The sequence below is a fragment of the Protopterus annectens genome, chromosome 11.part0 (genome assembly GCF_019279795.1).
Source record: "Protopterus annectens isolate FY-2018-M chromosome 11.part0, PAN1.0, whole genome shotgun sequence".
Classification (NCBI taxonomy): Eukaryota; Metazoa; Chordata; order Ceratodontiformes; family Protopteridae; genus Protopterus; species Protopterus annectens.
Genome location: NC_056745.1, coordinates 28,674,277 through 28,688,552, shown reverse-complemented (window position 1 = coordinate 28,688,552; position 14,276 = coordinate 28,674,277).

Here is a 14,276-nt window from a genome sequence, read left to right as displayed (position 1 = left end):
TAGTTAAAGAGTTATGAGCATTTGTTTTCTGTATAGTATTTCAAATGGATTTTCTGAAAATGAGCTCAGGCTGCTCTGTTGTTCCTATGGTGGAATTCAGCAGGCAGCTTTTCCTGAGCTGCTCTGGACTGAATGAGTTAATACACCGCTGTTTAATCAAGTCCCACTCTATCAAGATTTTTACCCATTCAAGGGAACATTTATGAGCTGCTGCTACCCATCTACGTTTAAAAGCTCGATCTATTTCACTTTCACCATCAAAAGGTGTACTAGGGCTTTTAAAAGCATGAAGTCTTCATGGAGTAATATCCAACTCAAGGTATTTATTTAGGCTCAAGATGTTAACTTGCACATTTGTTTCTTTTTTGCTCAGATGTTGTAGCTCATTAGAAAGGTTCAAAAAACTATAGAAACCCACCAAATTAAACAGATTATCCATACGTCAGTTCCTTTCTTCAATATATTTGTCCTAAAATTTCACCACAGGGTCACCCCATGAGGTCCTTTTTTCACATGATGAACATATTGATCCATAGTCCTCTGGGATAAGTCCATAGAATCCTCATGAAATATTCTTAGAATATTCACAGAGGGATCTGTAGCCATTGAGAATACAGACAGCAAAACCACAAACTGCAGATATAAAAAAACCCCACAAAAACAGCTACAGAAGAGAAATGTATTCATCTCTAGCACCTTAGCAAATGTCTTCCAGCAGTACATATAGAATTTAAACACACCCTTTAAAACACTTAACAATGAAACAATTGACACAATAAAATAAAATTAATTAATCAGATACTTCCAATTAAAATCTGTATTTAACCCCTTAGTGGCCATATTATCATACTTTAACATAAACACTGCTTCTTTATCCAGTAACTTGTCCTTTAAAACAGTTAATTCCCCTGCACCCACAATAATATGTTCTAAAACACAACCCTGAAGTAATTTAAAATCACTGTAATGTTATTTTTCAAAATGAAGCGCTAGGGGGCTATCGCAACATCTATTCTTTATATCTCTAATATGTTCCTGAAGTCGTACCCTAAACATTCTCTGGCTCTCCCCCACATAAACTTTATCATATGGACATTTAAGAGTATACATAATACTATCAGTTTTACAAGAGAAGCTTGGATTAGGACAGAAATTATATCCATTAATTTTAGGAAAAGTATTAATAATATAGGGTCAAACTGAGCAAGTACCAGAAGGAAATGTCCCTTTCCTAGAAAGGGTAACCCTACACATCCTAACATCCAGTGATCTAAATCTACTATGAATCACTAAGTCACCAATACTACGCCCCTTCTTATATGAAACAAAAGGCCTATTTAAAACAGCCTTGGCCAATAAGTTAACCTTAAATAACATTGCCCAAAAGTAGTCCTAAATATCTTTAATCTTACTGCTCAGTATATTAAAGGATGTAACAAAATAAATGCCCCTTTCATCAAAATTACCAAAATTATAAAATCTCCTATCATAATCCATAAGAGAAGGAAGAAGGTGATAAGTTTTCCTGACCTCTTCCATAAATGACTTCTTATTAACAATATCTATTCCACTGTATCTTTTACTTCTCACTCTGTCCAAAGCATTCAAAACTGCACTTCTATTATAACACATATGAACAAACATATTAAATGTATATTGTATTTCCTTTTTAAAAACTTTGTCATTATTACAAAATTTATTTAGACAAAGAAATTCCCCATATGGCAGGGAAGCAATGAGATGAGGGGGTGGCAACTAGTGCCATATAAAACAATCATTTCCCCCCCAAACTAGGGTGACAGTGGTTGTCCTTCACGTGGCTGGGACAAAGGCGGTAGTCAAGCCTCTTTTAAATACAGTGTCTTATGGTGCTGCAAGGTCATGCTTGGGGTCATGTAGGATGCAATCTGTGATGTGATAGGCTCCCATGGCGGCTTTATACCATGACTTTTACATAGCAGTGGTGACCTATTCCCTATAGAAGAAGGGGGCACTTACTGGGGACGTCTTGATGTACTGATGGGGGGACAAGGGGTAAAGCCTACACTGACTCTGTCAGGCATCATGTATGCTAAACCTACAGCACTGGTATAGGTGGTGTCTTTGTCCACCACAGATGACCAGATTCAACTGCTTTCTCTGATGTTGCAGACATATGTGTTGAAGGGGAGATGCTTGTCTGTAGTGGATGTCATCAATGTGGGCTTGGGGTTTGCTGTGCAGGTTTCCAGGGGTGATCCCATTCCCTTGTTCATGCTAAGGAGACATTGCTCCAAAATGGCACCTGCTCCTACTAGGTCTCAGATGGTGGTATGTCATCCCTGTTATAGACAGTATTTCTTGTAAATGTCCACCAGACAGGTGAACCTATCCTTGCAGAGGATGATGTAGTCTTGTCAGGTAAACCTGACTCTGCATCTATACAAATGCATGTATAACACCTGTGTGTATGTGTGGATATCAGTGCCAATTACTACAGAGGGGCTGGAGGCTGTGAAGCTGTGTATACCACCCCCAGGAGGCTGTATTCAATGTTGCAGGTGTATTTATGTTTGACCCTAGCTAGATGAGTATTGTGGGAGATGGTGACTGCAAACATGACTGGATGATGGTTGCTTTGCCAAGGAGGATGACACTGTTGCAGTGGTGACCCGTTTTGTGTAATTTCAACTCTAATACACCTTCACCTCATGTGGGGGTAGCCCCTAGCTGCACCAAGGTGTTTGTAATTCCAATGTTGATGGCTCTCTGGTTATTTGTGTGCTGGCATAAGTACATCTTTCAATGTATGTCTGGGTCATTCAGGTAATCCAGGATCAGGGTACAGACCCAAATCCTAATACAGTTGATGAGGTCTGTATAGGGAGAATGAGCTTCCTGGTCACATGTGCTGGCTGGTAGATAGTTATGATTTGAAAAGGTGCGTTGTCAATGGTGAACTGCCCTTGCATTGTCCCCATGCATCTTACTGCCTGTACAGCATGGAGGTGTGTACATGTCTCATATATACTGAAACCCCATGTCCCATGGCATTACTGCCCACAATTTGGGGTCTGACTGTATGATAGGATTGTTGACCACATAAGGCTGGGATACTCTCTTTAGCTTTGAACCATATGTTTGTGACTGCAGAGATGTCAACATTTCCCAGGGTTAAGAATGCTTGCACTCAGGCCAGAGTCATGTGTAGACTCCTAGCATTTAGCAGCATGGCCTTCAATGTGTGCTGCTCTGACAGTTGTATGTTGGTAGTGATAACCTCACCACTTTTCCTAATGAAGGCACTATGGAGGTGGTGAGAACCATTGCCAGACGTGTGAAGGCCAGTTGAGACAGATGGAGGCCATCTGTTGCAGAGCATCGTGGTCTGTTGACCATATCATCCCAGGCTCTCAGGTACTGAAACCTCCTGGAATATCACAAGGTAACAACCCACATGTTAAGGTCAAGCATTTCCTGATTGCATTGTGGCATCAGTCTGGGTGACAGCGGAATGCTGCATAAGGCTAGGGACATACCTGCCTGGGACACATAATCAGCATCCTCACTCATGTCTCACTGCATATTGTCCAGTGAAGTACATCTCAGGTCAGGCACACCAACATGGACTACGACAGACTCATGACAGTAGCTGTTGGTGAGAGACAGCAGTGTGCATGCCATATGGTGGATTCTGTCACCTGGCATACAAGTAGTTGTGATCATTCCCATATAAAGCCTGGTGAGAGGCACATCAGTGTGTCTCACAATGGAGTCTCCTATGTGTAACATGTTCTGTATGTGCTGATGCCTTCATGGCTCTGGGACACATGTGTGTGGCTATCTGTGGTATGTGCTGTGCAGGGCTGTGGTGTTCATGTGTGGCTTTGCCTCGGAGGTGTCATTTGTGTATGTGTATGTTGAGGATCCTTGCATATGTGTGTGTGTGTGTGTGTGTGTGTGTGTGTGTGTGTGTGTTTTGCGTAGGTGTGGGTGGTGTGTGGGGTTGTGTAGACAACCTGTTCAGGGACAGATATGCAGCCTTGACAGGGAGAGTGCATGGAACTTATGTTCCTAATATTATTGCATCTCTAACACACAGTGTGTTCCTTGGTGGTGTTTGTAGATGGTTGTCCATCCCTGTACATGAAGCAGGTGCTACACTGTGCCAGAATGCCCATATCAACCATTTTGGCAGGCGAAACTGCACGAACTTGTCCAGGCATATATTCCAGAATCTGAAGGAGGAAGGACAGGGAGACCAAGGGGTGGGCTTACAGCCCCAGGTGCTTATTACAACAGTAGGAGGCTGACACCACTGCATACAATGTAGACATGCTATGAGCAAGCAGTAATAGATGTAACAGAAAAATGCATTTGAACACCTTATAGGACATGCAGCAAGTAGCAGGAAACATCAAGATCAGGAGGGCAATGTTTGGTGTATTGCCACTATGTTGCTGATAGCCACATACATACTGTTGTGATAGATGGCGGTGTATGATGTGGGAGTTAGTGGTGGATAGTTTTGGCAAATGTGGATGTGCAGGGTGTGTACATAATGGTGAGTAATGTATGTGACCATGTGATGTGTTCTCGTGTCTTTCAGGAGGGATGTCCCGCCATAAGAATCCACCTTTCTCAGAAGCAGAGACTGACACCATAATTGATGCCCTGAGTCTCTATCACCAGGTTCTGTTGTCAAGGAGTCACCATAACCAGCAAGAATGCATTGTACTGTGGGCAGACCTCGTGGCATCGGTTAATCATGTGGACCATCACGACAGGAGCTATGCGCAGGTCCAATACCATGCCACTGATATGATACATCATGCTTGGCAAAGGGCCAAAGCTGTGGCCAGGGACTGTGCAGGCACTGGTGGATGGTCTGCTTCATAACAACCACTCTTGGCCACAGAGGAGTTCCTGGCAAACCGGGGTTCAGCCACCATCTCACAAGAATCGATCACACCATATGTCATTGAGGTGGGTGGCACAGTTTCAAAAGCTGAGGAGCATCCAGGTAAGCCTCCAGCTGTCATCATGTTAATACTGACACATTCATAGTGGCAGACTCTGCATACCTGTACACATATGACAGGTCAATCTGCATTTTTGGGGAGGTTTGTAATGCACACGTGTGCATACATATTGTGAATGTCAGCAATGTGGGTAGTATCACAGTTTGTATTGTACATGTTGATACATGCACGTATTACCCTGTACCAATGCCACATTTATGTCTGCTAACAATACCTCTCCCCCACAAATCCATAGACACCTCTGATATGGTCGGTGTCCATCATCCTGTTGCTCGTGAGTGTGAAACTGTTTTGTTATGTCTCATCTATACCCTAGGCATGTTAAAGGCTGCCAGTTTGCCATGGGCACAACTGTTAAGCTTAGCCATATTACAATACTTGCATGTTCACTTGTGGAGGAGTTCACTGCAGTGCATTACATCAGTAATCACAGTAGCATATTTGCAGGAGCTGTAACATATTAGCATATATTTTTGTGAAGGTGTAGGCAGTCTGCTATAAAAGGGTACATTACTCTTGTGGAAACGGGTGCACTGTGTTGTAGGTGAAGGTCCATCACATATACTGACATGTCACTTATCTCACAGGTGTATAGTACTAGCAACAGTAACTGAACATAGCTGCACTGCATGTTGTTAAGGGCCTGTCTTGTGCATGTTTGTTGTGGTCTGCTTGTGTGTTGTGCATGGCATTAGTCATAAGGTGTGGTCTGTGTAATGCATTTGTGGCACTTCACTTGTGTCTGTGTGTGTGTGTGTGTGTGTGTGTGTGTGTGTGTGTGTGTGTGTGTGTGTGTGTGTGTGTGTGTGTGTGTGTGTGTGTGTGTGTGTGTGTGTGCGTGTGTGTGTGTGTATGTGGATAAGCAGACATTATAGTGCAGGAATTAATGTAGTCATGTTGTCTTCCCCTCACAAATGACCATAGGGGTTGGAGTGTCTCCCTCTCGCAACTTGAAGTCAGTGTCTCAGTGGACTCTGATGATGATGGTGGACATAGTGAGGCATAGGTACGGTTCATGGGGGCTGAATCTGTCCCATTGGTTGACATCCCACTTCTTCCCCAGTGGCCCCTCACACAGACAGTATGCCCACACATACCCAGTCCTCAGCAGTCATAGATATTGGACAGTCAGGGGGTGGTGGCATAGAACAGGAGAGTGTCGCAACTATGGCATCTGTGACTGTAAACACCAGCCATTGCCAGAGAGCTGGTGAGGTCCCACACAGGCAGATTGACAGGGTTGCTCGAAGGAGGACTACTCCCCATCCAGCACCTGTCAGAGGTGTAACAGCATGTGTCACCTGACACATGTATTGGTCCATCATGGAGGCACAGGCACGTTGTGAATGGTACACCAGACAGATGCTCAGGGTCATGGATGCCACACTGCCTGACATGCATGACTTCATCCATGGCATTGATGACGCCTTACATAAGTTTGCTGATATAGTGGACAGACTGTGGGGTGAGACCTTGTCAGTCCTAAACTGTGCAATGTCTGTGCTTGAAAATATTTTGGGAGTAGGGCATTGGACACATGGACATAGGTCAGCAACATCAGCTGAGAGCCCATGTGGCCATGCACAGTCACACTCCCATAGTAGCAGTACTACCAGCATTACCAAAGGGAGGGTGCTGTCCACACCACAACATGGCAGACCATGGACACGTGGTCTGGGTGGTGCCGTGAGGGACACAGACCCAGCAGACTCCAGTCACTGTCAGCAGGTAGTACCGCATGTGGCCCTGAGTATGCTGGTGCCAGTGTTACTCCTGGCAGAACCAATTCCCATGTTTGTGGCTGGAGATAGTGAACTGTACATTCTGCAACATATGGTCACCAGCTGTCCAACATACCATTCTGTAGGGCTGGATCATGGCTTCACTGTGTGCATGCACACACTCACACATCACTGTCACATGCAGGTCACCACCAGACCCACATAGCTCCTCTCCATGGTCCAGCTGACCAACACCCCTCCAGACACAAACACACAATGTCAACTGTGTGGCACAGCCTAGGCCTTTGGCAACTCCACATCACTCCCTGTGCATATGATAATACCTGTGCCACATCCCTGTCATCCATACCATCAATGCAGGGGCATGGTAATATGTGTCTGATGCACATGGTGAATATAGTACACTTAATGGAAGTTTGTAGTGCAGTAGTGTTATGCCCTGTAAGGTGCTGTCTGCTGGCAATTGTAATGTGTACACATCAAAGTGTATGTATCTTTGTGCCATGATGCTGTATTGCTGTTAGTATTGCTGACTGACTGTTGTCTCCCAGACTATATTCTGTTTCTGTCCCAGGTGTCTGTGTGAACCTGCTGCCAATACATCAGCTCAGGATGCCATAGTGGCAACACCAAAATGTGACATTGCCAAGGTATGGTTGTATATGTGCATGGTTACTTAAATGTGTATGTGTAGAACAGTATGTGAGGAACAATGGGGGTGGACAGCATAATCTTGCATGCATACCCCTTGACACAGCATGCTACTTCGGATACATGTCACCTTGGGATTTCAGTGGGATCACAGGTTCATAGGATCATAGAAGGTTAGTAGGGTAATGGCCCTGAGTCCCTTACAAGCCTAAACATTACTTTATCCCCAACAGAATCATCAATCATCACCTGTTACCTCTGTCATTGAGGGACACAGGTGCAACCCCTGGGATGGACTTATGGTTTCCCATCCACACTCATCATGTCTGCACTTGATGAGAGTCTGCATGGTAGTCTGACATGTCTAAGAAGTGCATTCCTGAGACATGGCAACCTCTGGGAGACAAACCTGTCTCTCCAGGAGGTTTTGTTGATGTCACATATCAGATTCAGGCCTGTTCATCTGGTAATGCGCGAAGAGTTAGACTCACATATATGGGGCAGCTGGGGAAGGGTTGGGCACAACATTGCCATCTAGGAGTGCCACATCCCACCTGTGGACAACCTGTCCAATACCAAGTGGAAGACTACTGATTTGAGGCTGTCTGAATGGAACAAGTGTTGGAGACCATGGATTACCTTTGTGGGTACAAATGTCTGGATAGTACATACCAAACAGGCTACGATACTAAATTATTGTTGTACTGACTGAAGACTATACAGAGGTCGTGTCCACCTTTTTTCTGGATCCACTCCCTTTACCTATGTGGTGAACCATGTGCAAGGCTATTCTGACCACTGCTGCTAATTGATGGCTGAATGCAACAGTGTTATCAACCTGAGCACCCAGTTCTCTCAACCCAGGTTGTGTGTTTATGAGGCTGCCATTGATGTGGGAAATAGTGGGGCCATGTCCTTGTGGTATGGTATGATGGTACCATTTTCTGCATTCAGCTTGAGGCCAGGACTTTGCCACCATTCCCTACTCAATGTAAGACTCCATTGCAGTGTGTTAACATCAGTTGGTGGGTCATTGACAGACAACACACAACTTACAGTCACCACAGCCTTAAGCAGTACATCAAAATATGGGTGGTGGCAGTTAGCATTCATGCCTAGATACATGTGAGTCATTGGTGGCAGCAGCTACCCACAGGACCTCCACATGTCTACATATTGCACAGCACAGGCAACACAGAGTAGGGTTGCCACCTTATGAAATGTGCAATGTGAGACACTTCTTGCAGTATTGTGAGAGATGGCATGACAAACCGTACCCTTGGCAAGTTCAACGGACAATATGTCAGCTTATTTTTGTCACATTTCCTTGGCTTATGCTATTTCTCATAACATTAAGGTGTTTCTGATGTACAATAACTGCTTTATGCAGCTATTACAAAACTTTATGAAATGTTTCTTATCCTACACTCTTGGGACCTCTGCATTGTTTGACTTTTTTCACAGGTCATGCCTGGCCAAACATGGACTGCAACCTGCAGGGTGGGACATGTGGTGGCAATACCTCTCCCCTGTACAGATTTCGGCAGAACTTCCTGATATTTGCCACATATTTTTGGTCCATTTTTCATAACATTGTGGTTTTCTGGCAAATTAGTGGCAAATCATTAAGGACTGAAGTTAGATAATAATGACAGATATTTTATTTTCAGACTTCATACACTTCCAAAAAGTCATGCTAATGCACAACCTGTTATGCTATCAACTTCATATATTTGTAAATGCAATATTTAAAAAAATGTCCTTATTATTTGGCCTTTGTCACACTTTTCTGTATGACTTTATCCAGATTATTTGTTTTAAGGGGTTGAGAGGTATGATGGTGGGCCTAACACAGACACACTGCTGTAATGGGATATGCATTCACATATGCATAATCTCACAAAGTTCCTTGTTTTGGCAATAGAACCCCTACCTACCTACTTATATACACTATAGTACTACATACATATCACATGCACCATGGAACTTATGTGCCTGGAGAGCATCTAATGGTGCATCTAAGGTGAATAACAGCAGCAGGCTTTGTAAAGTAATCCAATGCGAGGGGTTAACAGGCCCTCCAAACAGTACAACCATTGCACACACACGGCAGACACACTGTGATAGGTGATATGCTTCACACACAAACAGACACACACACACACACACACACATTCACTAGTTGTGAGATTAGAACCCCTACCTATCTAGTTGTATGTACTATAGTGTCATATACTTATCCCATGCACCACACAGCTTATGTGCCTGTAGAGTGTCTAATGGTGCATCTAAGGTGAATGACAGCAGCTATACTACTACAGGGGATATGACTCTCTCTCTCTCTCTCTCTCTCTCTCACACACACACACACACACACACACACACACACATACACACACACACACATGCGCACACATACATTCACAGAGCTGCCAGTTGTGAGATTAGAGCCCCTACCTATCTAGTGTCATGTACTATAGTGCTACACACTTATTGCATGTGCCACAGAGCTTATGCACCTGGAGAGTGTTTTTAACAGTGCATCTAAGGTGAATGATAGCAGCACTCTACATACATAGGCAAGAACTACACACAGCTGCAAGGGTATATATTTGCACACAAGCACTTACTGATTTGCCATTGCTGGGATTAGAACCACTACCTATCTAGCTGTTTACACTATAATGCTATGTTGTTATCATATGCAACACAGAGGTTATATGTTTGGATAGTGTCTGCCACTGCTGTTGGGGTGCATGACATCATTAGCTGCTGAAGGGAGGCAACTGTTGTGGAGGACACTAGGTACAGGACCATAAAATGAGTGACCATTGCACAGACATAGTTCTGTTGGGAGTGTGTATTCTGCTGTGTGTGGAATATATACACAGATATGCACAAACAAGGTGCTTGGTGTGAGATTAGAGCTCATACCTATCTACTATTACACACTACTGCTCATCATACTATTTGCATGCTCCACTGGTTACAATTCATGTATGAGTGGCTGCAACACTACATCAAACTATGCCTTTCTGGGTGTCTCTCTCTCTCTGTCTCTATCTCTGTCTCTTTCACCCTCTGTCTGCCTCTCTCTCTCTCTCTCTCTCTATATATATATATATATATATATATATATATATATATATATATGGGTCTATATTAAACTCAGCAGATCCAGATATGTGTTATATGTGCCATATGCAGATAGATAAGGGTAATCATATCTGATGGGATAGGGAGAGACAGTTAAAGTATACATAGCTCTCTGTATGCACAGATATATATGGACACTACAGTTCTATAGTCAGATGTGGGTTCAGACATGGGCAGAAATTAGTTAAGTGTAGAAGCATGCCCAGTATGACCATCATTAATTACAATGGGACTTCAGGATAGAACTACCTGTACTCCAGTCCAGGATTTTTTGTATTACAGCCAATTGTCTGCTGGACCTGGTGGAACAGTTCAGCACCTCCCTGATATATTGCCTGAGGGATTTCCTGGCTGTGTGCTGTCTGTAATATCTGTCCCACATGTAAGGTGGGTACAGCATGTATTGGACTGAACAGATTTTTGCATAATATGTCTGGTACATATTACATAGCACTGTAATTTCTTGGTATGCCAGTGACAGATCATTATAGACTGATGTGAGGAAACCCTGAAGGATATTTGGGTTACCAACTCCATACACTGCAGGGAACCTATGCTACTACACAAACTGTTCAGTTCTGCACTTTCTACATTAGTCTGGCCAGTAGTTCCTCCTTCCCCTTATATCTGGGCCTTTATCCTGCCCTAGTCCAGTTCCTGGCTTTGTTCACAGTTGCTGCTCTATGTAGTTGTAGGTATGCTGTAACTGGTGTAAGAGATGTAACACCACACACAGGGTTACGGACTTCACACCTCCAACTGCACCTGCTTTGCAGGTTGTCCAGTATAGTGTCCCATACATCTGCTCTGCTCCTCAGATGTTTTGTGTTGTACTGTTATTATAAGGTTACATGTTGCCCAAACCTTGCATACTCTTACAGACATTAATGTGGACAAGGCCATATATAACAGTGGGACATAGGCCCAAACATTGGGACAAGATTTTAATATTGCTCTTACTAACCTAGACAGTTGGTGGAATGGTTTTGTATTAGCATGTTTTCCAATGGTTATGAAGTGTGCATCTCACCTGTCTGTTAGTTTCTAACAGCAACCTTTAGTCATTTGCTAATAGTTTGTCAGAAATCTGCAAATGTTATGACAAACAGAACAGATATATGAGCCATAAATGTGGACATTATGTTAAACTCTGTACATTTGTGGGGTATGGATGGTGTCCACTGATTTGTTACAAAGACATGCATCTGAAGCATTGCTCCCCAGGCCTATGCTGAAAAATGGCTTGTTCCAAGTTGGACTATCCCAGTTAACAAATGTAAAATAAAAAATAAATAAATAAAAATAAATTGTAAGTACTGACACAGTTATGTGACAGCCTTTATATCCTGCTGCTACACACTGACTTGTTACAACTTGCTGTTCTACTAGCTCCTGTCTAGGTTACTGAGGGCTGTGTACTGTTCATATCCATGGGCCCCTGTCCCTCCATTGTGTCTGTCTTTGCCCACCTTTCTTGCAATGAGAAATACTGACATATGGACAGTCTGTAGAATTCCTTCCATAGCTGTAGCTCACATGGAAAACAGTAGGTGCAGCCAGTCTCAAACCATGTACCCCATCAACCATGGTAATGTTCTTCCCCACTAAGCCACAACAGCCACCAGACAGTGCAGTTTACTTCCTGACACTATCAACCACAGACAAATATAGCACTTTGACCCCCTGCATATTGGGGAAATGGTACATATCACCAGGTTGATTGGGACAGCCCAGGGATTGTGTGCTGCTATTACCGGGCAAACACTGTGACTGCAATTGTATGGGGACACTGGGGTGTTGGGGTTTGGGGACTCTAGCATTGATAGTCATGCATCTCTCCTGTGACCCCACTGTATGTCATTCCCTCACATACTGCATTGGGTTTTGCTGGCTTGGAGCCTACTGTATATTAAGGGTCAGCCAGTATTGGATGGAGAGTTCCACTTGTTCCACACACCTGTCAGTTGTCTGCAGCTATCCCGGTAGCCCACTCTATTCTCTTGCACACATGCAGAAGGTCCATACATATGCTACCATGATCTACTACCCATTTCATTTCTTGTAAAGAAGATTGACTTACCTTGTGCCATCAGAGGTTGAGATAACAGTACTTCAGGGCAGTCTCTGTCTGATGCATGCTATACACAGCCAATACATGGTAAAGTACAGGTTGTGTGGTACGGCTGGCATCCTTTTAACTATGTATGTGAGTCAGAGTGAGGTGTCATTCACTCGGTTCCTAGGTTGTCAGTACATGTGCTGTGCATTGCCTTTTTGCCAAGGCCAGGGCATACTGGGCATGCCTTCATCTGCCTACAAGGATAGACTCAGGGGTTTCCTCCTCCAAGTCCCCCTGTGGCTGTAAGGACCTTGGCATTGGTGGGGGGCTGTGTGTCCATTCCCTGTAATGTTACTGCCACAGCATTTTCCACAGGATCATATTGTGTAGTATGCACATTCTGTGAACATGTGTGCACATGTGGCTGGAAAGTACTGCAGGGCTCCATCAGATATATCAAGGCAGCAGAACCATGACTTGAGCAGCTCAAACACACACTCTGTGATGTTTCTAATTTGCGCGTGTGCCTCATTATGATGTTCTTCATTAGGTGTATGTGCATTTCTGATGGGTGTCATCATCCATGGTTCTAGTGCATAGCCAACTTCCCCCACTAGATAGCCATATGGGATGTCCCCCATGGCAAACATTTGGTACATCTGTGAGGCATGCCAGATGTGGAAGTTGTGATAGCTGCCAGAGCTGCTAGCACACACATTCATGATAATGCCTTCGGCACTGGACATGACCTGGCAGTTGATGGACTGATACCCCTTTTGGTTGATGTAGACCCTACCCTCTTCACCAGGTGGTGCTTTGATGTGCATGAGTCCAGTCTATGGCACCCAGTACCTCAGGGTAATGTGCTACATGGTGGAAAAGACGCATATTTCTGAACATCTCCTCAGGGGTGCAGGGTAAATAAATGCGCTCACTGGCATGTGCTTGCATGGCATCCAGGAACTGGTGGAGTATCCTGGATGCAGATGCCCGTGAGATCCCCATGATATCCACAGTTGGTCTTTGAAAAGTACCTGTAGCTAATATTCTAAAGGTTAACCATACCTTTGTTTCTACTGAGATTGGTTCTCCTCTGATGGCTTTGAGTCTGAGTTGAGGGCAGCAGAGCTCAGTGAGTTCTTGTACTATGTCCCTGTCCACCCTGTAGTGCTCTACAATCTCCAGCTCATGTAACCCCTGGAAGATCACCCTGGGCCTGAACACACTTCTTCTTCTCAGTCTGAGCCAATTGTCAGCATCATCTTCACTGACCTCAGCCTCAAGCACATACAGATGTAGCAGAGCAGCAGCAGTCCCTATCATTTTGTCATTTAAAATTCCCAAGTGTGTACTCCAATGGTGCAGAGTATGTGGGAAAAATCAGTTTGTAGAGTGTATGCATACTTTATAGTGGTGTGCTGCAGTTGCAGCCTGTGTGATTAGCTCATTGTGTTGCATTCCACCTGATAGGTATAGCATTGGGGGTTTGAATGGGCCAGTGTCTGTTGAACAGGGCTTATCAGTTATTTATATCTGATTGGCTTTCCCAGGCAATTTTTTTTTACTTTTTTTCCCCTATTTTTTTCACTGCTAAGCAGTGCAGCATGCTGCACAAACCCACAGCTCTAGTGTAAACAATGCTCAGCA